The sequence below is a fragment of the Loxodonta africana genome, chromosome 6, assembly GCF_030014295.1.
Source record: "Loxodonta africana isolate mLoxAfr1 chromosome 6, mLoxAfr1.hap2, whole genome shotgun sequence".
In the NCBI taxonomy this organism is placed as follows: domain Eukaryota; kingdom Metazoa; phylum Chordata; class Mammalia; order Proboscidea; family Elephantidae; genus Loxodonta; species Loxodonta africana.
The window spans coordinates 79,146,183-79,172,955 of NC_087347.1; positions in this window are offsets into that span (position 1 = coordinate 79,146,183).

Genomic DNA, 26,773 nt, shown 5'->3' on the forward strand with positions numbered 1-26,773 from the left:
GGCAGAGGGTTTGGCTTTTAGTAGGCAATGATGTCTACAATCATTCACTCATTCATTACACAGATAGTTAATGGCTGTCTATCTTATCCAAGGCACTGTGATTAGGTCTAAAACACTTTGCTAGGGCATCTGCCCAGATTCCTATCAAATATTACTCAGGACACTGAATAAAAAGCTTATTCACTAAACGTGTCCTCCCTAAAATTTCTTCTTCATCTGTGCATATTTAATGTATAATTGAGATCAGCAATTACCTGGTTGAGTCAATCAGAGCAGCCTAACTCGCTGAAGTTTCAAAGTACACTATTTTAAGTGTAAAGGCATACTTCTCTCTATGCACTAATTATCAAGAAATTTTTCCTAGGGTAAATTTTGACATATTCATTTTTAAAGTAACAGAAAAGCATGTTTATGAAAGGAATCTAAAATGAATCATTTTTTAAAGGGAAGGGTTTTACTGAAATGTAAATAAAGCCCTTAATTTAGTGTTTTGTATAAAGAGACCTACGGACAACATGCAGGAATATCATCTGAAATAAAAAGCAGATGCTTGGGCTCCATCAAACCTCACTAAATCAGAAGTTTGAGAGCCACAGTCCTAATTTATTTTATTATGTGTATTGTGTGTATGGATTTTCATTTACTGGGTTTCTTAAAGATATAGGATTATTTAGAGATGATTATACTTAGTTGAAGGAGCTCTGGTGGTGCAATGGTTAAGGAGCTCAGCTGTTAACAGAAAAGGCAGTGATTTGAATGCACCAGCGGCTCCAAGGGAGAAAAGACCTGGTGATCTGCTGCCATAAAGATTATAGCCTAAGAAACCTTATTGGGCAGCTCTACTCTGTCATATGGGGTCACTGTGAGTTGGAATCAACTTGACAGCATACAACAACATCATACACGGTGGAAGGGATAACTGCAAAACAAACAGATATGCCTAAACTGAAAATGCAAACACTTATTTTGAAGATATTTGGGGAAACCATCAAAGTTAGGTAGTAGTAGTAGTAATAATAATAATAATAATAATAATAATAATAATAATAATAATAATAATGATTTATTCCGTTGCTTCCCCCTGCTTTGTTCTTTGTATTTGGGGGATATAGATATTTTGCAATGAGTGAGATAAATGAGTAAACCTATTTATGACCTATATTAAACTTCAATTAAGAGGTGATTTTTAGATGGGCGTTGTCAGTTTTATCCAAATGTATTTCAGAAAGCCATTTCACAGTATCTCCCATGATATCCTCATACACAAGATAGAGATGTAGAAGCTGAATGATAATCGGTTAAACCAGTGCAAAGCTGGCGGAACCACTGTGTGAAGAGTGAGATTAGTGGATCAGTTTCACCCTGGCAAGAGACCCCTGTTGGTATGCCAAAGGGCTCTGTACTCATCCATGATTTGCTGAAAATTATTATGAATGACTTGTATGAAGATGTAGAAGGTAATTCTGTTATATCTGCAGAATTCACAGAGTAAAAAAAAAAAAAAACTGTAAAACAGAAAGAGGGTCCTAAAGTAAACTGACAGGTTGGAATGATGGACTGAGACCAACAGGGGTATACTGGTGACCAGGAAAAAAAAAAAAGAAGAAGAAGAAGGAGAAGCTGTATCAAGACTTGAGCCAAGAGTCTAAAGGCAGCATTTGAAGCTTCCCTCCAAGGGTCAGCACCTAGGTAGTAAGTGGAAAGAAGGGGCTGACATCTGATAGTCTAAAATTCAAAAGAGATTCCATTAAGAAGCTAGTGTTCAAGTAAGGAGGTAGTGAGCTAGCAAGCGCAGATCAATTGTGGGACTTTCTGGTGAACAAATCTTTAATGGGCTGGCTGTGTTTTTTCCTTATTGCAGTAACTGGGTCTTCCTTTACAGTGGACAGAGCAATCCCTGACATAAAAAAGCTAAAAGCAATAATAATCATGACAACTTTTTAAATAGAACTTACTGTGTGCCAGGCATGCTCCTATATGCTTACATGTATTAACTCATTTAATCTTCAAAACTGTGCAAAGAGATAGTTACTGCTATTCCCATTTTACAGATGGGAAGATCAAGGGAAAGAGAAGTAAAGCTATTTGCTATAGATCACAGAGCCAGTAAGTGGAGATGAGGTGAGAATCAAGCACAGGCCATTTAATTCCAGAAGCGCTTTGCCATAGTCTGCACTTAGGTTTCAAAAAACAAATAAACAAGCATAGGCTAGTGAAGACATTGCTTAACAACCCTTACTGAAATTTTCTTTGACAGAGAATACAATATGAAGTTTTAGGGTTGCCAGAAAGGTTCCTATTACTCAAGCAGAATTCTTGGAGGAAATGTATATAGAACAAGAAAGATAACGTTCTCCCATGGGGTGTCATCTGACTGCAAATTCATTCGTAATCTAATGTTATGTTCTCCACACTTCTCTCATTTATGTTGACACTGAGAAAGGTATTACCTCATTAATAAAGAAACAAACGAAAAACGTTCAAAAACTGCTGCAGCAATACGTTAACAGGGAACTGCCACAAATTCAAGCCAAATTCAGAAGACTACATGGTACAAGGGACATCGCTGCTGATGTTAGATAGATCTTGGCTGAAAGCAAAGAGTACTAGAGAAATGTTTACCCGTGTTTTATTGACTACGCAAAAGCATTCCACTGTGTGGATCATAACAAACTATGGATAACATGTCAAAGAATAGGAATTTCAGACACTGAATTGTGCTTATGAGGAACCTGTACTTAGACCAAGAAGCAGTTGCTCAAACAGAACAACGGGATGCTGCATGATTTAAAATCAGGAAAGGTGTGCATCAGGGTTGTATCCTTTCACCATACTTATTCAATCTGTATGCTGAGCAAATAATCTGAGAAGTTGGACCGTATGATGAAGAGCTTGCCGTCAGGATTGGAAGAAGGCTCTAACAACCAGTGATATGTAGATGATACATCTTGCTTGCTGAAAGTGAAGAGGACTTGAAGCACTTACTGATGAAAATCAAAGACCACAGCCTTCAGTATAGATTACACCTCAACAAAAAGAAAACAAAAATCCTCACAACTGGACCAATAAGCAACACCATAATAAAGGGGGAAAAAATTGAAGTTGTCCAAGATTTCATTTTACTTGGCTCCACAATCAACACCCACAGAAGCAGCAGTCAAGAAATCAAAAGACACATTTCATTGGGTAACTCTGCTGTGAAAGACCTCTTTACAGTGTTAAAAAGCAAAGATGTCACTTTGAGGTCTCAGGTGTGCCTAACCCAAGCCATAGTATTTTCAATCACGTCATACGGATGTAAAAGCTGGACACTGAATGAGAAGATGGAGGAAGAACTGATGCCTTTGAACCATGGTGCTAGTGAAGATTACTGAATATACCATGGACTGTCAGAAAAATGAATAAATCTGTCTTGGAAAAGTACAGCCAGAATGCTACTTAGAAGCAAGGATGGTAAGGCTTCCTCTCATGTACTTTGGTCACAGGGAGTAGTCCTGGAGAAGGACATCATGCTTGGTAAAGTAGAAAAACAAAAAATAAAACCAAACCTATTGCTGTCAAGTTGATTCTGACTCATAGAGGGTAGGTGAAAAAGAGGAAGACCCTCAACAAGATGGATTGACACAGTGGCTGCGACAATGGGCTCAAATAAAACAACAATTATGAGGATGGCACAGCACTGGGCAGTGTTTTCCTTCTTTCGTACCTAGGGTAGCTATCAGACAGAACTGATTCGAGGACACCTATCACCACCACCGACAACAAAGAAACAGTTATGTAAAACAAAACAGAATAATTTTAGCTCAAAACAGAAAATTACAAGTTGAGCAATACCTCTGTAAATGCAGTCGATGAAGACAGCAATCAAAATAAAGGTAACTTGTAGCTTGTGACTTAGTCTACTCTGTTGTGTTCAAATATTTTAATATACAATTACCACACAGTCAGTTGGATCAGCTAGGTGATCTTCTTGTTGCCTAAGTTACCAGAACTGCCAAAAATTACTTAATTTGGTCCTATAGTCACATATATATATATATATAATTCAGTGTTACTGGTACACTTATGCTAAGGGGAAAAAAAAAAGGAATTGGACCTAAATTTAGTTGGCTTCAATTTACCCTGAATAATCAGGCTTAACAATTTTATCAGGTTTTTAGATTTGAATTTTAAGTTCAGGGTTGGGTTGTTGAATTATTGTCCTACTCTTTGAACGTGGTATTTAAATGCTAAATGCCCTGGAAGACTGTTTTCTTTATACAAGGTTACTGAGTCTGTGCATAGCTCATAATTTACATGCTTTCTCTAATATTCGGAGAACTGATGGAAACTTGAATCCTGTAAGCAAAATAATTTCATAAGCAAACTCAAAAAATTCTGGAAGTAAAATAAAGTTCAAGTTTCAATCTTCTCAACTGGGAAGTTGTACTGTATTCCATTTTGCTACTCTTTCATATACTCCTGGCTTTTATAAGTTCATATGGCAAAGTATCTATAGAACAGAAAAAAAAATTGGAACATAGCATTCAGACTAGGCATTGGACACACAGAAACTTCCTCTCTGGAACTGCACCTTGTTAGGTTATTTACCCTCGGTCTTTCCCCCACCTCCACTGAGATGCCAGTAGTCATACTCAGTAGACTTGTTGCAGATAATAGGAACTGGTTATTTTTGTAGCCCATCCCCTTCTCTAGTGGACCTCAGAAACTATATACATTAAGTGAAAAATTAAGTACAATAGTCTATTTTTAAAGATGAAGACAACACTAATTACAATTCTCCAGATAAACATACATAATTATAGTAATTACAATTCAACAATAACTCACTGGTTTTTGGGTAGTTACTATTATAAACTCATAAACTATTATTCAGTACCCTATAAAATTCAAAATCTAATTGAAAGTTCTAGTTTAGCATAATTCCCACAAGCTATCATTCTTTAATATTCTGGAAAGAATGAGGTTTTCGTCGAGCTATTAATTGATACTGACAGGCAATAACCACTGGAGTGAAACCACAATTATGAGTGGCAATTAATCACATTTGCTGTCATTTCTGGTGTCAAACAAAATTCAATAGTGTTCTGAATAGTATAAAAAAAGTTTATACCTTTTGTGTTTCAATCCACTTAATGGAAACCAAAGGCAGTTTCCTGGGATAATCAAGTCATACTCAAAGTGTATTTTTGTAAAATACGAACATTGTATCTTCTTAGTTAAAAAGACTTTATTTTTCTCTGAAATTGTCTCTTTTTAGTCTAGGAAAGCTTTCTCATCTGACCTCACACCTGCCTTATGTCAGCACATCTTTGGCTCACAGACCACCTTCGAGCACAGCAGAAATTGCACGTGGAGGAGAATCTCACGGGAGCAGGCCTTGAGTAAGCATCATTAAAGACTTGGGATAATTTGAGAGGGAACTTTTAGAAGCTACAATTGATCAATGTCTCTTTGAATCGGGGCAAGGAGGCAGCAGGATTTAATTTACTTTCCCTCATTATTTCTAATTAACAGGGCGACTAGCAATGTTCCTTCCCTCTAATCCGAGGCACCCATATGCCAGCATCTCTCGCCAACCCACTAAGTTCATTCAAAAGTCATCGCAGGGCTCCCTTTTGCACCCAGGCTGTGAGCTCAGGACTGAAATGCACAAATGCATGTGTTGTAAACTGAGGTAAGCCACCTACCAAATGATCACATCAAGGGCAATATGAACAATAAACAACCAAATTCCAGATAAAACTAATGGAGGAAATGACCTCGATAGGTAGATGTGTGCCAGATATGCATGCAGATATATAGGCTTTACTTACAAATATTCATGAATCCCAACCTTTGGTCTTCGAGACAGAGCTAAAAAGAGAAAGTCTTGTTTCATTTAACACACTTACCGTTTGTGGCAAGGTTAGTATGCTTGCATAGTTAATCCTCAATAAAATGAGAAAGGAAGTAAAGCATCTGTTCACTCTAAACCCCAAATCTGAAAAACATTTTTTGGAAGGGTCTTCCCACAATGCTGAGAATGTCAATGGCTTTAAACAAAGTGTAATAGCCTATAATTAAAACCCTGAATAGACGGAGCAAAGGTACTTATTCAGGAATATTTCAAAACACATAGCATTTGTATATTTTTCATGAAATGTCATTAAAGTAAAGGGACTTGCTAGCAGGCAGACATTTAGAGATGGAGAGAAAATTATAATAAGTGTCTATACTTATTAATAGTGTAAATGGAATGACCTTCATTTTAATTATTCCGTTTTTCCCTTTCTGTTTGTACTAATTGCCTTTATGCTTATTACTGACTTATAATAACATAATGAGCTAACGGTCAAGGTTTAGAATTCCACAGTTTTAAAATTCCATCAGTGCACTATGACCTTTCCTTTTTTGTTATTTGTGGCTCTGATACAACTAGTTTACGGTATCTTTTTTGTTTCTTTCAAAAGTTGTAGAATTTCTACTCTAGTTTTGGATTCCTCTCTTCTCTCCTTTCTGTTCTCCTGTTGTTTCCATAGTTGTAACTCTGCAAAATTTTAGGAGTCTAAATTACTCAATTCAGAGGTCAATTCCTTTCAGTTCTCTGGAGTTACATGTGTGGTTAATTCATGCTGGCAGGTATATTATAAAGAAAAACTTGATTAAATACAGAAGTGACACAGGACTAGTACTGGAATTCTTATGGTTGATTGGTGTTGCTGTTTTAGCTGCCATTGAGCCAGTCCCTGGCTCACGGCAACCCCATGCACGATGGGATCGGATGGACCACTGTGACCTATAGAATTTTCACTGGCTGATTTTTCAGAAGTAGATCAGCCGGCCTTTCCTCCTAGTTCATCGTAGTCTGGAAATCCTCCTGGAACCTGTTCAGCATCATAGCAACGCACGAGCCTCCACTGATAGATGAGTGTTGGCTGTACTCGAGGTGCACTGGCCAGGATTTGAGCCCAGCCGCCTGCATGGAAGGCTGAAATTCTACCACTGTACCATTATACACCCATGGTTCATTAAAAAATAAAATCCATTGCTGTCAAGTCGATTCTGACTCATAGTGACCCCATAGGACAGAGTAGAACTGCCCCGTAGAGTTTCCGAGGAGTGCCTGGTGGATTCAGACTGCCAACTTTTTGCCTAGCAAGCATAGCAATTAACCACTACACCACCGGGGTTTCCATGGTTGACTAGAAGTGCTAATTGCTCCTGAACTTGGAAAAGTCCCAGTCAAAAAAAAAAAACGCTTGTTCCATAGCTTGGAACTTTGAGGTCTTACCTGAACAGTTACCCAGGCACCTGATCAGAGCTCAAAGGCTTCTGCGTAAGGTGCCTGTCATGGATTGAATTGCATCCCCCCCAAAATGTGTCAACTTGGTTAGGCCATGATTCCCAGTTTTGTGTGGTTGTCCTCCATTTTGTGATTGTAATTTTATGCTGAGAGGATTAGGGTGGGATTGTAATACCACTCTTACTCAGGTCACCTCCCTGATCCAAGGTAAAGGGAGTTTCCCTGGGGTGTGGCCTGTACCACCTTTTATCTCTCAAGAGATAGAAGGAAAGGGAAGCAAGCAGAGTTGGAGACCTCATACCACCGAGAAAGCAGTACCAGGAGCAGAGCACGTCCTTTGGACCTGGGGGCCCTGCACCTGAGAAGCTCCTTGACCAGGGAAAGACTGAGGACAAGGACCTTCCTCCAGAGCCAACAGAGAGAGAAAGCCTTCCCCTGCAGCCGATGCCCTGAATTTGGACTTGAAACCTACTAGACTGTGAAAAAATAAATTTCTCTTTGTTAATGCCATCTGCTTGTGGCATTTCTGTTGTGGCAGCACTAGATGTCTAAGACAGTGCCATAGGTATGTTCCAAAAGAAATTTCTCTTCTTTCCTAATTCAATGCCCATCCTGCCTTTGTCTGCGTGTTGCCCTTCAATCAGGAACTCAGAACACTCAGAGTATAATCTCCTATTTGCTCTCTCCAGGCCTATCAAACATCTGGCTGCTAGAAGCGGTATTTAATAGAGGTATAAGCAATGCTGTTCCTAGGGTGGTCTCTGCCTCAGTCTCATGCCAAGTCACATGATTGGAAAGACGTGTGAACTATATGAGCTTCTAATGCAGGGCCACTTTTTAAGACAGAGTCAAGGAATGATTCTACGAAGACTCCTTCTGCACATTCTGTTGAAGTTACTATTTGCTGTGTTATTTAATGTCTCTTGTAAAATTCCCCCTGCTCCCCGCCATGATGAATTTCTTTTAGAGTGTGAAAAACCTTGGAAAAATGTATCTCTTAAAGAAATCAAATGCTTCCTTTCACCAGAATGATATTATATAACTCAACAGTTTCCAAAATAGTTTTAAAAGAAAATTATTGTGGAGGATGTTATTATGTAAGAAAAGCAAAAAAGTCCATACCTGTAAAACTAAATTTGTTTAACATTCGAACTAAGATTCAAAAATTGAAAAGGTTTCTTTTTAACTGTAGGGTGTTCTCAAGACTTAGATTTATTAATGTGTATTGTGAATCTCAAGAAGGAGATTTAGCAGACACATTTCCCAAGTTCACCTGAAGCTATAACCCCTTGTTTTCAGAACATTGATTAAAATGTCTCTGAACTAAAGAACGTTATTTAAAACTCCAGGATTTAATTTTTCTGTGTTCCCCGTTTTGACTTCACAGCTAAGAAGCACGAAGCTAAATGTACCACTCAATGAGTATTGAAAATATTCCTTTAGTTAATGTATTATTTCCTTTATTCCATTAAAAATTGTATTACAATGCTTTTATTGTTATCCACTACAGGTATAAACACATGACACTTGAACAACATTTATACCGTTATTGAAAACATTACAATATCTGTATCTCTCTATATATTCAGAACCTATGTGTTGGGGGGCACCATTCTGTTTCATTTCAGCTTCTTCACAAGCGGTTTATCAAACCTAAGTGAATCATCAAAGAGCTTGGTAATAATGCAGACTTCCTGGGTCATTTCCCAGAGATTCTGATTCAGTAGGACTGTTTGGGGTCCTGGAATCTCCATCTTTAATAAGCACCCCAGATGATTCAGATGGTGGTCCATGGCTGAATCTTCAGAAACTGATGTTAAAGATCATGTTTCCAGAAAGGAGCAACTGTAGTTGAATTTAAACTCAATTTCCCTCCCAGTCCAAGAGGACGTAGCCACTGGCATTGCTTGGGAAAGAATTTATGGGCCACTCAGGATAACAATATAGAAATGCCCGTACTTCTAAGTCCACTAGTATCTCTAACTCCCATTTCAAAGGAAGGATGTTTTATTAAGCCTGGAAGTGTAAGGTCTTTGCCCAGCATTGCTATTAACTAGTCATATGCTCCAATTAGAAAACAGTAACTTCACTAAGCTTCATGTTATTCAAATAAGGAGGCTGGATTACATTATTTCTAAAATCCTAATCATCTTCAAAATTCTACGAATCTGGTACAAACCTTGAGTTTTCTTTTCTTTTTTTATGCATGTTCTTTGATATTATGTTTTCAAAATGAGTTTTAAAGGCAGTTTTTCTGATATCTCTAGACTTACCTTTTTCACAGTGCCATATATTGTCTCCATTCTTTTTCAAAGATACAAACAATGTAAAAAAAATAGAGAATTGTGACTTGAACCAGAATTCAATATTACTCCTCTTAACCCCATTTGGATTCATGAATGACTTGGTAAGAACACTAGTCCAGGAAAAAGGTTTACATTTTGAAGCAGAGAAAAACAAATATAGGAAGAAGTGATTGAATGTATTGAGGGTCCTCCCCCGCAACACACACACTTTTTCTTGAACAGGCAAAGTTGGAATGTTGGTGCAATCTCATAGTTTGCAATATAAAATTCCTGTGATAATGATGCCAGCAAATAGGTTTGATTCTCTGTCTTTCCAATAAACATTCTTCTTGGTCTATGGTCAAGCCAGCAATCTCTGTTTATGCAGAACAGAACTGTATGCAACATTCATTGTTTTGGGAGAATAAAGAAGCCAATAAGTGCCCTTTGTCTCCCCCACCAGCTACCCGAGGAAGAATTGCAGACATCTGAAGGCTCTGAGGTGGAGCGCTGTCATGATCACCTTGATAATCGTCATCAGAATTGGGGCTAGAACACAGGATTCTCTGCTCTTGTACTGTACCCTCTATACCCTGTATAGAGAAGAAGAAAGAAAGAGAAGAAAGAAAGAACAGACTGTCCTGTGTCCTGCCGAATACTGGTTTGTTCTTGAAATCCAAGATTTAATGTTTTCCTGATCTCCTGGAACTTTTAAAGCCAAATAATTTATATATTAAATAACATATAACAAACATAAAATTTCAATCAGGTAGAGTAACTTCCATTCTGTGGCCAAATATTTTATTACTTTGAATCTAAACAATGGGACTTTAGTTGAAATGGTAAACATATCTATAACGTTTCATTAGGAAAGATGACATTCTCTGCAACAAAGAACACCCTGTTGGTCAGTGTCTGTAATTTTGAAAAATATATAAAATAAAGTATTAGAATTAAAATATCTTCGGTCACACAGCTCATTTCTAAACTCACTTTACAATTTACTTTGTGGTATATGAACAGACTTAAAAAAAAAACAGGTATTGTAAATTCTATAGATAACTAGCTTGTGTAGTCCGCAATTCTGGTAATACCAAATCAAAGCAAACCCATTGCAGTTGAGTTAATCCTGACTCATAGGATTTCCAAGGTTGTAAATTTTTACAGAAGCAGACTTCCATATCTTTTCCCTACAGGGGGGCTGGTGGGTTAGAACTGCTACCTTTCAGTTAGCAGCTAATTACTTTAGCCATTGTGCCATGATAGCTCCTTAATTCTAGCAATAAGTATGTATTATTATTCTACAATGTAAAGGGATTTACCATGGTTAGTCAATGGCCTCATTTTAAGGCACTGAAATCACAGAAATTGAGAATTGAACCCCAGCCTGAACTATTTGCTGTTTGACTAGAGCACGTTTCCTCATTTCCTCAAGCCTTTTTACTTCCCTAAGCTTCATCTGTATAACAGGCATAATATCACCTACCTCCTAGGGTTATCGTGAAGATTTAATAAAATATCCCATTGCAGGCACCTGGCATGCAGTAAGAAGTAAATCAGTTGGTCCACAAGAGGACAATCACTATTTCTAAATGGCATCCTGAAGGGAAAGCATACACAGAATATTCATTCCTCCATGAAGTTGCAATAAAGAAAAATTTCCCAACTAAGGGCATCAATGACTAGCGAAGATAAAGGGCACACAGTCTTCCTCTTCTGTCTGTTTCTACAACTCTTTGGTGACTATTTCCTCATTGTCTTAGCTTCAAACTTTAATAAAATAGTTGCTTCTTGAATTTAAATATCTTAATCAAAATAAACCCTTTTAAAAATCAAAACAAAGAAGACACATTTGAAAAATAGTAGAATTTATAAAAGATTTTAAAAAGACCTGCTTCTGCTACATTAATCTCCCCATGGTATTCTTACATTACAGTTTTTAGTACTTCTGCTGGAATGCTTAACAATAATTGTTTACAAAAAAAAACCTATACATCCCCACTCTTGTGAACCATAGACAGATAAACAGGTAAGTAGAATTTTTCTATATTTAAATTTTTTTAAAGTGCTTTGTTTAATTCTTATAAGAGCGTTTAGCTTCTTCTATCCCAATGCCTCATTTGCACTAAATTTTAAGCACTATGATTAAATCAATATTCTTTCTTCTAATCTCTGAGTAGACAAATATTCTGTAATTATAATTTAAAATATATTCTAGATAATGTTGCTGAATCCTTCCATATGGAGTGATTCCTTTTTCTTCGTTATTGTCTCTCAGATTACTAAGGAAAATGTGAAGCTTTACTGTATTACAATTGTAAAAATAACGGTTCACAAATAAGTAGCATTTGGCATTGATTTGTTCTGGGTTGTCCCTGAAACATACGGCATAATCCTTGGTGAATCCATCCTGTTGAAATAATTCATATTTGAATGAAGTCAATAGCTAGAGAATGGTGCAATGTGCCTTCAGAAAGCCTGGTATTTCATTATCCTTGTTGAGTCACTGTGCATGTTAGTATAATCAAAATCCATTCAAACTCAGATGATTATTCAATACACTTTTGAGGGATTCTATTCTCCTTTCCTCCTTACTGCATTCCCCAAAGAAATAGGATTATCAACATACCATATGGTAAATGGAATCAGTCACAGCACCATATTGTATCTTCTATCAAATGCTATTTCACAACATGACATGCTGGAGTTCTTTTCCAAAGAACACTATAACTTCTATATAGATTTGGCAGTATCATTTGGTTTCCTTCACCTTTCACAGTCATCCCTGTCATTGACATTAGCCTATTTTTATGTCTGAATAAAAGCCTGTGTTTCTTCTTGGACTGCAGCTTTTATAACAGTGTGTAAAAGTAAAATGTAAGCAAAAAGCTGAAATTGCTCCAGATGTGGTAATTCAACGACAAGTAGTTGAGCTATACACTGGTAAGAAGAAAATGTCCGTAAAAATTGCATTTTACTTCATCCTAGAAACACAGCATAGTGGAAAGAACAAGGACTTTGCAGTTGCATCTCAGCTTATTACTAGTTGTATGATCTGGAGGGAAGTTACTTGTGAACACTCTCTTCATGAGACTAGTGAGATTTATGTAAGGTAATGTGTGCAAAATTCCCAGAGTACAGTGCCATGGCACAAAATTAGAGGGCACTATGTCTGCCCCCATGCCTTCTGCACTTGTTTCCCTTAGATTTCCCAAATTAACCAGATGGAAATTGAAAACTGAGCTTCTACATAATAGGGTTTTTAGGCATTGTCTTGGCGTAATTCAGTTAGCTGCATTATAAGTCCATTGTACAAATCTGGATTTGTATGTTACTCAGCACATTGTCTTTTCTGTGTCATCTATTTTGTTCTAAAAGACCCAGAAGGTAGGGCCATGCATTTCTTGCCTTGCATTTAATTCAAGGCCCAACATTGTGTTTATGGTAATTAATAAAAGTTATATGATGAGTAGAAACCCTGATGGCGTAGTGGTTAAGAGCTACGGCTGCTAACCAAAAGGTCAGCAGTTCAAATACACCAGGTGCTCCTTGGAAACCCTATGGGGCAGTTCTATTCTGTCCTACAGGGCTGCTATGAGTTGGAATCAACTCGGCGACAACGGGTTTTTTTTTTTTTTTTTTAAATATGATGAGTATCATAATCTTTTTTATGCTGATCAAATGGCAAGACATGTAAAAAAAAACACATGGAATTAACTGAGTTGATCAAAAGTACTATGTACTTTGCAAGTAATTAAAAAATAATTTTGCTTTATTTGGCTAACTGCATAGTCTTATACTTTGGTAGGGAGAAAATAAATGAAAGGCTGAGAAAATCTTCAGGCAAATAAGCAAAAACTCTTTTGTGGAAGATCTTATATAAGTTTTAAAGACTAGCAATTTAAATCAGGTAAAAAACCCAAAACCCGTTGCCGTCGAGTCGATTCCGACTCATAGCTACCCTACAGGACAGAGTAGAGCTGCCCCATATGGTTTCCTAGGAGTGCCTGGTAGATTCAAACTACCAGCATTTTGGTTAGCAGCTGTATCTCTTAACCTCTATGCCACCAGGGTTTCCATAAATCAGGTATGGATTCTAAAATTCTAACATATTCTTTATTCTCATTTCACACACTAATTTTTCTTTACATTAGCCCTGTAATGCAACAGGAGGAAAAATAAGAAAACTAACACTATATATATTAGAAAGAAAGACAATAGGCAGATCATCTGCATAATATTGATTCCTAAAAGAGTACTGGTTTTCAAACAATCCTTATTGTTATCTTTGTCTGTTATTCAGCTATTCAACTGTTGGTTCATCCAGCCACCACTTATTGAACACTTAGTAAGTGGTCACAGAGTGGGGTGATTAACAACCTGTTTTTTTTTTTTTTTTTTAAGGCATAGGAATTACCCAGGCAGGATGAGCATTTCCAAAGTGTTTACTAGGTGTTCAAGCACAATTTTATATATATTACCGTGGTTAATCCTCTTAACTGCCTTGAGGTAAGTACTACTATTATTCCCATTTCACAGTGAGGCTGAAGATTAACTAGCTGAAGGTCAAAGAGTTTGCAGGTGGAAGACCCAGAATTAGGATCCAGGCCAGTAACCAGAGATCTTGCTCTTAACTGATTTATGCTGTTACTTCCTAAGAAATATCGATCCCTTGAGCCAAATCAGTAATATGCTAAGCCATAATGCAGTTGAGATGCTTGATGGATGCCTTTATTTTCTGACATTTTGCCTGTATAGTTGTTGACTAAATGTACCATATAATTATGCCTCTCATATTTGTCTTTTTACCTTCTTTTCAATCACTAGGAGAAGTGATTGCAAAATTTGTTTTCTGAATTTCTGAAAATTACATCAGCTTAAGTGTTAAGGAAAAAAGTCTTTGGTGATTAAGAACTTCATATTCATAGTTATAGTTCCAAAATTACAAGTTCATAATGTGCCCAAGAAAAATATCTGACTTATATTACTAAGAAAAAGGAAACATGGCAGGAAATCAGACCAATTGAGAGCTAAAGATTCAAGTCCTGGTCTGGTCCAGCCTAGCATATTTCAGATGAAGTGGGCCACATGAGTTCCTTTATTGTGCCCAAGTCACAGTGGAGCTGGGACTGGAATGCAGGCCTATGATTCTGCATGTTTTTTTTTTTATAATAACTTTTATTAAGCTTCAAGTGAACGTTTACAAATCCAATCAGTCTGTCACATATAAGTTTACATACATCTCACTCCCTACTCCCACTTACTCTCCCCGTCTTGAGTCAGCCCTTTCAGTCTCTCCTTTCTTGACAATTTTGCCGGCTTCCCTCTCTCTCTATCCTCCCATCCCCCCTCCAGACAAGAGTTGCCAACACAATCTCAAGTGTCCACCTGATATAATTAGCTCACTCTTCATCAGCATCTCTCTCCCACCCGCTGACCAGTCCCTTTCATTTCTGATGAGTTGTCTTCGGGGATGGTTCCTGTCCTGTGTCAACTGAAGGTCTGGGGAGCATGGCCGCCGGGATTCCTCCAGTCTCAGTCAGACCATTAAGTTTGGTCTTCTTATGAGAATTTGGGGTCTGCATCCCACTGATCTCCTGCTCCCTCAGGGGTCCTCTGCTGAGCTCCCTGTCAGGGCAGTCATCAATTGTGGCCGGGCACCAACTAGTTCTTCTGGTCTCAGGATGATGTAGGTCTCTGGTTCATGCGGCCCTTTCTGTCTCTTGGGCTCTTAGTTGTCATGTGGGCTTGGTGTTCTTCATTTTTCTTTGCTCCAGGTGGGTTGAGACCAATTGCTGCATCTTAGATGGCTGCTTGTTAGCATTTAAGACCCCAGACGCCACATTTCAAAGTGGGATGCAGAATGATTTCATAATAGAATTATTTTGCCAATTGACTTAGAAGTCCCCGCAAACCATGCTCCCCAGACCCCCGCGCTTGCTCCGCTGACCTTTGAAGCATTCATTTTATCCCGGAAACTTCTTTGCTTTTGGTCCAGTCCAATTGAGCTGACCTTCCATGTATTGAGTGTTGTCTTTCCCTTCACCTAAAGCAGTTCTTATCTACTGATTAATCAATAAAAAAACCCTCTCCCACCCTCCCTCCCTCCCCCCCTCGTAACCACAAAAGTATGTGTTCTTCTCAGGTTTACTGTTTCTCAAGATCTTATAATAGTGGTCTTATACAATATTTGTCCTTTTGCCTCTGACTAATTTCGCTCAGCATAATGCCTTCCAGGTTCCTCCATGTTATGAAATGTTTCAGAGATTCGTCACTGTTCTTTATCGATGCGTAGTATTCCATTGTGTGAATATACCACAATTTATTTAACCATTCATCCGTTGATGGACACCTTGGTTGCTTCCAACTTTTTGCTATTGTAAACAGAGCTGCAATAAACATGGGTGTGCATATATCTGTTTGTATGAAGGCTCTTGTATCTCTAGGGTATATTGCTAGGAGTGGGATTTCTGGGTTGTATGGTAGTTCTATTTCTAACTGTTTAAGATAACGCCAGATAGATTTCCAAAGTGGTTGTACCATTTTACATTCCCACCAGCAGTGTATGAGAGTTCCAATCTCTCCGCAGCCTCTCCAACATTTATTATTTTGTGTTTTTTGGATTAATGCCAGCCTTGCTGGTGTGAGATGGAATCTCATCGTAGTTTTAATTTGCATTTCTCTAATGGCTAATGATCGAGAGCATTTTCTCATGTATCTGTTGGCTGCCTGAATATCTTCTTTAGAGAAATGTGTGTTCATATCCTTTGCCCACTTCTTGATTGGGTTGTTTGTCTTTTTGTGGTTGAGTTTTGACAGAATCATGTAGATTTTAGAGATCAGGCACTGGTCGGAGATGTCATAGCTGAAAATTCTTTCCCAATCTGTAGGTGGTCTTTTTACTCTTTTGGTGAAGTCTTTAGATGAGCATAGGTGTTTGATTTTTAGGAGCTCCCAGTTATCGGGTTTCTCTTCATCATTTTTGGTAATGTTTTTGTATTCTGTTTATACCTTGTATTAGGGCTCCTAGGGTTGTCCCAATTTTTTCTTCCATGATCTTTATCGTTTTAGTCTTTATGTTTAGGTCTTTGATCCACTTGGAGTTAGTTTTTGTGCATGGTGTGAGGTATGGGTCCTGTTTCATTTTTTTGCAAATGGATATCCAGTTATGCCAGCACCATTTGTTAAAAAGGCTGTCTTTTCCCCAGTTAATTGACACTGGTCCTTTGTCAAATATCAGCTGCTCATACGTGGATGGATCTATGTCTGGGTTCTCAATTCTGTTCCATTGGTCTATGTGTCTGTTGTTGTACCAATACCAGGCTGTTTTGACTACTGTGGCTGTATAATAGGTTCTGAAGTCAGGTAAGGTGAGGCCTCCCACTTTCTTCTTCTTTTTCAGTAGTGCTTTGCTTATCCGGGGCTTCTTTCCCTTCCATATGAAATTGGTGATTTGTTTCTCTATCCCCTTAAAATATGACATTGGAATTTGGATCGGAAGTGCGTTAAATGTATAGATGGCTTTTGGTAGAATAGACATTTTTACTATGTTAAGTCTTCCTATCCATGAGCAAGGTATGTTTTTCCACTTAAGTATGTCCTTTTGAATTTCTTGTAGTAGAGCTTTGTAGTTTTCTTTGTATAGGTCTTTTACATCCTTGGTAAGATTTATTCCTAAGTATCTTATCTTCTTGGGGGCTACTGTGAATGGTATTGATTTGGTTATTTCCTCTTCGGTGTTCTTTTTGTTGATGTAGAGGAATCCAAGTGATTTTTGTATGTTTATTTTATAACCTGAGACTCTGCCAAACTCTTCTATTAGTTTCAGTAGTTTTCTGGAGGATTCCTTAGGGTTTTCTGTGTATATAATCATGTCATCTGCAAATAGTGATAACTTTACTTCTTCCTTGCCAATCCGGATACCTTTTATTTCTTTGTCTAGCCTGATTGCCCTGGCTAAGACTTCCAACACGATGTTGAATAAGAGTGGTGATAAAGGGCATCCTTGTCTGGTTCCCGTTCTCAAGGGAAATGCTTTCAGGTTCTCTCCATTTAGAGTGATATTGGCTGTTGGCTTTGCATAGATGCCCTTTATTATGTTGAGGAATTTTCCTTCAATTCCTATTTTGGTAAGAGTTTTTATCATGAATGGGTGTTGGACTTTGTCAAATGCCTTTTCTGCATCAATTGATAAGATCATGTGGTTTTTGTCTTTTGTTTTATTTATGTGATGGATTACATTAATGGTTTTTCTGATATTAAACCAGCCTTGCATACCTGGTATAAATCCCACTTGATCAGGGTGAATTATTTTTTTGATGTGTTGTTGGATTCTATTGGCTAGAATTTTGTTGAGGATTTTTGCATCAATGTTCATGAGGGATATAGGTCTATAATTTTCTTTTTTTGTAATGTCTTTACCTGGTTTTGGTATCAGGGAGATGGTGGCTTCATAGAATGAGTTGGGTAGTATTCCGTCATTTTCTATGCTTTGGAATACCTTTAGTAGTAGTGGTGTTAACTCTTCTCTGAAAATTTGGTAGAACTCTGCAGTGAAGCCGTCCGGGCCAGGACTTTTTTTTGTTGGGAGTTTTTTGATTACCGTTTCAATCTCTTTTTTTGTTATGGGTCTATTTAGTTGTTCTACTTCTGAATGTGTTAGTTTAGGTAGGTAGTGTTTTTCCAGGAATTCATCCATTTCTTCTAGGTTTTCAAATTTGTTAGAGTACAATTTTTCATAATAATCTGAAATGATTCTTTTAATTTCATTTGGTTCTGTTGTGATGTGGTCCTTCTCGTTTCTTATTCGGGTTATTTGTTTCCTTTCCTGTATTTCTTTAGTCAGTCTAGCCAATGGTTTATCAATTTTGTTAATTTTTTCAAAGAACCAGCTTTTGGCTTTGTTAATTCTTTCGATTGTTTTTCTGTTCTCTAATTCATTTAGTTCAGCTCTAATTTTTATTATTTGTTTTCTTCTGGAGCCTGATGGATTCTTTTGTTGCTCACTTTCTATTTGTTCAAGTTGTAGGGACAGTTCTCTGATTTTGGCTCTTTCTTCTTTTTGTATGTGTGCATTTATTGATATAAATTGGCCTCTGAGCACTGCTTTTGCTGTGTCCCAGAGGTTTTGATAGGAAGTATTTTCATTCTCGTTGCTTTCTATGAATTTCCTTATTTCCTCCTTGATGTCTTCTATAACCCAGTCTTTTTTCAGGAGGGTATTGTTCATTTTCCAAGTATTTGATTTCTTTTCCCTCGTTTTTCTGTTATTGATCTCTAGTTTTATTGCCTTGTGGTCTGAGAAGATGCTTTGTAATATTTCGATGTTTTGGACTCTGCAAAGGTTTGTTTTATGACCTAATATGTGGTCTATTCTAGAGAATGTTCCATGTGCGCTGGAAAAAAAAGTATATTTTGCAGCAGTTGGGTGGAGAGTTCTGTATAAGTCAATGAGGTCAAGTTGGTTGATTGTTGTAATTAGATCTTCCGTGTCTCTGTTGAGCTTCTTACTGGATGTCCTGTCCTTCTCCGAAAGTGGTGTGTTGAAGTCTCCTACTATAATTGTGGAGGTATCTATCTCGCTTTTCAGTTCTGTTAAAATTTGATTTATGTATCTTGCAGCCCTGTCATTGGGTGCGTAAATATTTAATATGGTTATGTCTTCCTGATCAATTGTCCCTTTTATCATTATATAGTGTCCTTCTTTATCCTTTGTGGTGGATTTAAGTCTAAAGTCTATTTTGTCAGAAATTAATATTGCTACTCCTCTTCTTTTTTGCTTATTGTTTGCTTGATATACTTTTTTCCATCCTTTGAGTTTTAGTTTGTTTGTGTCTCTAAGTCTAAGGTGTGTCTCTTGTAGGCAGCATATAGATGGATCGTGTTTCTTTATCCAGTCTGTGACTCTCTGTCTCTTTATTGGTGCATTTAGTCCATTTACATTCAGGGTAATTATAGATAAATAAGTTTTTAGTGCTGTCATTTTGATGCCTTTTTATGTGTGTTGTTGACAATTTCATTTTTCCACACACTTTTTTGTGCTGAGGCGTTTTTCTTAGTAAATTGTGAGATCCTCATTTTCATAGTGTTTGACTTTATGTTAGTTGAGTCGTTACGTTTTTCTTGGTTTTTGTCTTGAGTTATAGAGTTGTTATGCCTTTTTGTGGTTACCTCATTATATACCCCTATTTTTCTAAGTAAAAACCTAACTTGTATTGTTCTATATCGCCTTGTATCACTCTCCATATGGCAGTTCAATGCCTCCTGTATTTAGTCCCTCTTTTTGATTATTGTGATCTTTTACCTATTGACTTCCATAATTCCCTGTTATGTGTATTTTTTTTTTTAATTAATCTTAATTTGTTTGTTTTTGTGATTTCCCTATTTGAGTTGATATCAGGACGTTCTGTTTTGTGACCTTGTGTTGTGCTGATATCTGATATTATTGGTTCTGTGACCAAACAATATCCTTTAGTATTTCTTGTAGCTTTGGTTTGGTTTTTGCAAATTCTCTAAACTTGTGTTTGTCTGTAAATATCTTAATTTCGCCTTCATATTTCAGAGAGAGTTTTGCTGGATATATGATCCTTGGTTGGCAGTTTTTCTCCTTCAGTGTTCTGTATATGTCGTCCCATTCCCTTCTTGCCTGCATGGTTTCTGCTGAGTAGTCAGAACATATTCTTATTGATTCTCCCTTGAAGGAGACCTTTCTTTTCTCCCTGGCTGCTTTTAAAATTTTCTGTTTATCTTTGGTTTTGGTGAGTTTGATGATAATATGTCTTGGTGTTTTTCTTTTTGTATCAATCTTAAATGGGGTTCGATGAGCATCTTGGATAGATATCCTTTCGTCTTTCATGATGTCAGGGAAGTTTTCTGTCAGAAGTTCTTCAACTATTTTCTCTGTGTTTTCTGTCCCCCCTCCCTGTTCTGGGACTCCAATCACCCGCAGGTTATCCTTCTTGATAGAGTCCCACATAATTCTTAGGGTTTCTTCATTTTTTTTAATTCTTTTATCTGATTTTTTTTCAGCTATGTTGGTGTTGATTCCCTGGTCCTCCAGATGTCCCAGTCTGCATTCTAATTGCTCAAGTCTGCTCCTCTGACTTCCTAGTGTGTTGTCTAATTCTGTTATTTTATTGTTAATCTTTTGGATTTCTACATGTTGTCTCTCTATGGATTCTTGCAACTTATTAATTTTTCCAGTATGTTCTTGAATAATCTTTTTGAGTTCTTCAACAGTTTTATCAGTGTGTTCCTTGGCTTTTTCTGCAGATATCCTAATTTCATTTGTGATATCATTAAGCATTCTGTAAATTAGTTTTTTATATTCTGTATCTGATAATTCCAAAATTGTATCTTCATTTGGGAAAGATTTTGATTCTTTTGTTTCGGGGGTTGGAGAAGCTGTCACGGTCTGCTTCTTTAAGTGGTTTGATATGGATTGTTGTCTCCGAGCCATCACTGGGAAACTAGTTTTTCCAGAAAATCCGCTAAAAAAAACTGCAGTCAGATCCCTATCAGAGTTCTCCCTCTGGCTCAGGCTATTCAGATGTTAATGAAGCCGCCTGGGGAGGCTGGGGGAGGGAACAGAGAGATAGGAGAGTAGCACCTCAGAATATAGCCAGAGTTGCTTGTCTTGCTTGGAATTACTGTTATTTCTGAGATTCCCGCGGGCGCGTCGCCTATGTGTTCTGGCTGTGTGGAGATTGCCCCCAGGGGGTCTGGCCCGCTGGAGTCACGGTCAGATCCTCCGCTTCCAGCCCCACGCCCAGCGTCAAGGCTCCCCTACTGGGACGGTGCACTCTCAACTCCAAAATCAGTCGCTGCCTCCCGGGGGCTTCTCGTCCCTCCAGCCGCGTGGCCGTGCCGCCCCCGTGAACCAGGTGGGCCCCCTCCCGGGGTTAGTTCAGATGGGTGGAGTAGCTCCCCGTGCTTGTGCCGCGACCAAGTGTCCTGGCTGGAACGCTGTTCTCCCCACTCCAATACCAGTCGCTGCCTCCCGGGGACTTCTCCTACCGGCTGTGTCCCACGCCGCCCGCGCGACCCGGCTGGTCCCCTTCCCGGGGTTAGTTCAGGGGGTGGAGCAACTCTCCGTGTTTATGGCGTACCTGCGAGCAGTCCAAATCCCTGCGGGACGGTTCCCCGGCTCGGATGCTGCTCTTTCTGCTCCAAGATCAGTCACTGCCTCCCGGGGACTTCTCCTACTGGCTGCGTCCCACGCCGCCCGTAGAACCAGCTGGTCCCCCTCCCGGGGTTAGTTCAGGGGGGTGGAGCAGGTCTCTGTGCTTGTGCCGTACCTGACTGGTACTCTGGCTCCAGGCTCTGGAAACTATCGCTGCTTCCCCGTATTAGTTCGTTCTCCGTCTCTAAATCCGTGTTTGTTGTTCAGGGTTCGTAGATTGTTATGTATGTGATCGATTCACTTGTTTTTCCGTGTCTTTGTTGTAAGAGGGATCCGAGGTAACGTCTGCCTAGTCCGCCATCTTGGCTCCGCCCCTGATTCTGCATGTTTTCTTTGGGTTACATGAAATAGAGAGAAAATCAAGCCAGTAGTCAAACCAAAACCAAACCACTGCTAACCGAAAAGTTGGTGGTTTGAATCCACCCAGTGGCACCTCGGAAGGAAGGCTTTGTGATCTACTTCCACAAGATCTGCCATTGAAAACCCTATGGAGCACAATTATACTCTGACACAAACAGGGTTGCCATGGCCAGTAGGCAGGGGACTCCTAAATCCAAGCCCTGCTGCCCAACAGCCGTACTCTTATCAGGTATTTGCTTAATGCTTTTGGGTCTTAATTTCCTCACCTGAAAGAAAGGCTTTTTTTTTTTTTTAATTTGATCTCTTAGTTCGCTTGTATCTCTACCATTTTATTATCCTGATTTTCAATATATTACCATCAATTTGGTTATGATAGATAGACGTTATTATTAATTCAGTCAGGTTTAAGCCTATCACCATTCTGTTTTAAAATACAGCCCTCGCTAACTTTTCTGATACGAACACTTTTAGGCTGAGATGTAAGTTTTGTTTTGTGTCAGATATCTTTATTTCTTACAGTCTAATATTCTCACCTAAAATTAAAGTAGCTTAAAAATTTTTTCTGCATAGGGAATAAGCATCTTAATAATGATGATACAATAGACGTTTGATGATATGTTTTGGTCATATAATCAGGAGTAAAATAATAAACCCCTGAAGATGTTTAACAACACATTAAAGTACTGAAGACTTGATTAAGACTGCTACTAAAGAATAAGAAGTGAGAAAGAAAGGCGACAAATGGAAAAATTCAAAGACTCGAAACTACTTTAAAAATACAAAATGTGATACGTTCTGACTGAAAACAAAGTGAATGTCTTGCCATATAATACTCTTAGTCATTCCAAATAGTTTTCCCTGAGGGAAAAAATTTTTCAGTAAAGGCTCACTAGCTTCCTCCTCGTAGAAGGCCAAAGGCACACCAGAATAAAACTTGGTCCCAACGAGAAGAGTACTAATAATAGTAATAATGATAATAAAACAATACATAACTTTGGACATGTTGTCAGGAGGGATCAGTCCCTGGAGAAGGACATCATGCTTGGCAGAGTACAGGGTCAGCAGAAAAGAGGAAGACCCTCAACGAGGTGGACTGACACAGTGGCTGCAACAATGAGCTCAAGTATAACAACGATTGTTAAGCGTGGCTCAGGACTGGGCAGTGTTTCATTCTGTTGTGCATACGGTCGCTATGAGTCGGAACTGACTCAACGGCACCTAACAACAACAACATACAATGTTTACCATGTAAAACGCACTATTGTGGTCTATGTTACATATACACACACATCAAATTTGGTGGTATAGAATTTATTTTAATATTTACCAGATAATACTAGTGCTATTAGTGTTAATACTACTATTCAAACAAGTTTTGAAAAGATGTTTTTTACTTTTTCTATTCTAAGGTATTGCTATAGGGTCACTGTGAGTTGGAATTGACTCAACTGATAACGGGTATTCTAAGTAAATATTTTTTGTTTATTTTGTAAAAAATATGAAAAATGCAAGTTTGTACATGTCTGCGTTTCCTAAATTTTTATATGTACGTATCTTTGTCTAACTGCTGCAAGTCAGATGTAAGACATGTAAGTATTGTTTTGAGGTTATCTTTAATCATTTCTTAAAATCTAACATTCTCACCTAGAACTAGGATAGTTTAAAAATTCTTCTCTGCATACGGATTAAACAACTTAATAATGATGATACAATAAACATCTGGTGATATATTTTGGTCATACAATCAGGAGCAAAATAATAAACCCTGGACTCTTGAAATGTCAGAATTGAAGGGAAAGTTGGTTATCCTGTACTCAAGCAGACGTCAGTACCAATAAGAGCATCTTAAAGCTGAGACAATGAAGGGAGGGTGAATATGTGAAAAGACTCTCAAGGTCATCCAGCCAATTAGGGGTAAAGTTATACCCACTTCTCCTTATTTCCAGCCCTGAGAATTTTCCACTACAAACAAAATCTATGTAGCTGCAAACTCTTAGCAGTAACTAGCAGTGAAAGTCAGGTTCTAGGAAGAATTAATAGTCTCCTTATTTTAGAATAAGTCCTTAAAACTGTAGAACATGACAGAACTGTTCCACAGCCTGTGTAAGATACAAGATAGTAGGATTATTTCAAATAAAATATCCAAGCTACAATGGAAGGACCCAGCTCTGGAACTCAAGAGCTCTTTTCCAACGTCCCTTTCACATCCGTGCTCCCAGACTCCCACACAGGGCAGGCATAGCAGCGCTTCTGAAACTCCTACTTTATGGTGGCCCAAGTCACCCCTATTCTTCAGTGGGGCCACGGCTTACCCATACGATGCCTTTGTGTGAATTTAGGAAAAGATGCCTCCTCTTGGTGGTTGAATTAGAAAAAGGCACCCATCAGGGTGACTTGCAGCCTTGCAGAAACAAGATGACTTTGTGCCAAGAAAAATGTGCCCTTTCTTCAGGAAGATCCAGACAGAGACCCCCAGAGCACATGACTCAGCAAACCATTGGCTGACTTTCAGCTCTGCCCGTTCTCTTGGCAGGGCACTTTTGTGGAATATACAAGCTTCACAACTCCATGTAACGATCTTGCTTTCAAAACTTGAGTTTGGTTCATGAGTTCCCCTGAGAACTAGAATGAAATGTTGCAACCGAAGTCTTTTACTGGGTAACAATTAACTCTTTCATAGCCTTCCATCTAGTCTCAAAGAATGAGTTAGTTTTTCTATCCCTTGTTCAAAGGCAACATCTCTACCAATGCCTTCTATTTCATCTCCTCCTAGTCTCAATCAAACAATGTATTTTGTTTACCTATCTTCATCTTTTTACGTATATATACTTTTAACATATACTCCTTTCCAGCTTGTAGTTATCTCGTGGGAGAGGCTGATTAGCTGTTCATCAACACCATTTCCTTTTCTTGCTGGGCATACAGATAAACCACATTTCCCAGTCTCCCTTACAGTTAGCTGTGTTTTATGACTGAGATGTGGCAAATGCAGTGTGCATGGGAATGAATGGGCTATGTGCAAACCTAGCCTATAAAACTTCCTGTGCAATCCTCCTTGTTCTTCACCTTCTGTCCTGTGCACTGGATTCCAGAGGGGTCTTTGGGCCCTGGGGGATGGTAGAGCTACTAGATTGAAGGAAGCTGGGTTTCTGAAAAACCGCAGAGCAGAGCACCCTTGTCAGTGGTCACTGGACTATACCATAAGTAAGAAAATGTTCTGGATTAGTCTCCGAGATATGGTGGTTGTCTGTTATAACAGGTAGCCTACCCTACCTCATTATACATGCTCCAGTCTTTCGCATCCTATATACAAAATAATCTATCTTTTGAGTGCATGTCTACCCCTCCCTATCCTCCAGATGTCACTTTCTCTCTTTCTCAGCTGAATGTCTTACAAAAAAAAAAAAAAGTCATCACCAAAGCCCACTGCAAATTTACTACTTCTCAATGGCCCTGGTAGTGCAGTGGTTGAGAGCTCAGGCTGCTAACCAAAAGGTTGGCTGTTCAAATTCACCAGCCGCTCCCTGGAAACCCTATGGAGCAGTTCTACTCTGTCCTATAGGGTCGCTGTGAGTTGGAATCGACTTGACAGCAATGGGTTAGAGAGGAGAAGGGCAACTACTAGAGACAGCTCTCTTTTACCTGACACAGGGATTCACTGAGGTCATGCCTTCTCTCCCCACAAAAGTCGCTCCAGGTTATGAAAATGTGTGAGACAATCATGCAACTTCTACCTTTCCATGTTGATATCTTAGAATTGACTCAGATTCCTGGGTTTGAGGTACCTTTCCTATCACTGGAAAAGATCCCATGGAATTTGTTTATCATTCTTTGTCATGCTGCTGCAGGCTTTTCCTGAAAGAAAATAATATGTTCCCAGAGACCTACTGAATTTTAGATCATAATATCCAGTATGTATGCTTTAAAACTCTACAACTTTCCCCTCAAGTGCCCAGGCTTTCATCTAAAGGATAATAAATGTAGTTGATTTTTTTTTTAAATGTATGCTTTGCCCTAAAATATCTTATTATCTGAGATTAACTTGCATATCCCATCTGCTTTATCCCAGCCCTTAGTGGATGGTATTGTAAAGAAATGGGAAGGATGTTTACTCCTGAGATTAGAGCCACCTGTTATGATTAATTTTGAGTTGGTAGTAAGGTAAATCAGTTCACAACAAAGTAAAAAATGGAAGGAAATACTACTGTAGACTATCAAAAACTACAGCTGAAAATTGAAAACCAAAAATCTTAAAAAATGTAGAGTATCAAATTGCAAGGTATGTCTGGTTCAGCTGTTCATCAGATCAAAGATTAAGAGTATATAGGAGAGTATTTGGAGGCAATTTTCCTTGGAACTATTTCTGTTTTGAAATAAACTAACATAGACCTTAAAAGGAAAAAAATGAACTTATGAGCCTTTGTTTTAATGGTAATAATACCTTAGGCAAAAATTAGCTTAGAAGAAGTTACTAAGTTTCTGTAAATTTTTCCAATCATAGCTTCAGATTCTCTGACTATATAAAATATTAGATGAATGAAACATATCTCAATTGTGAAGTCCATTAAATCATCTAGACCCCAGACCACTTAGCGCTGTCAAATGGAACCCTAGCGATTGGATGATATCACAGGCAGGTAGAAGAGCTGGTTATCACCTACA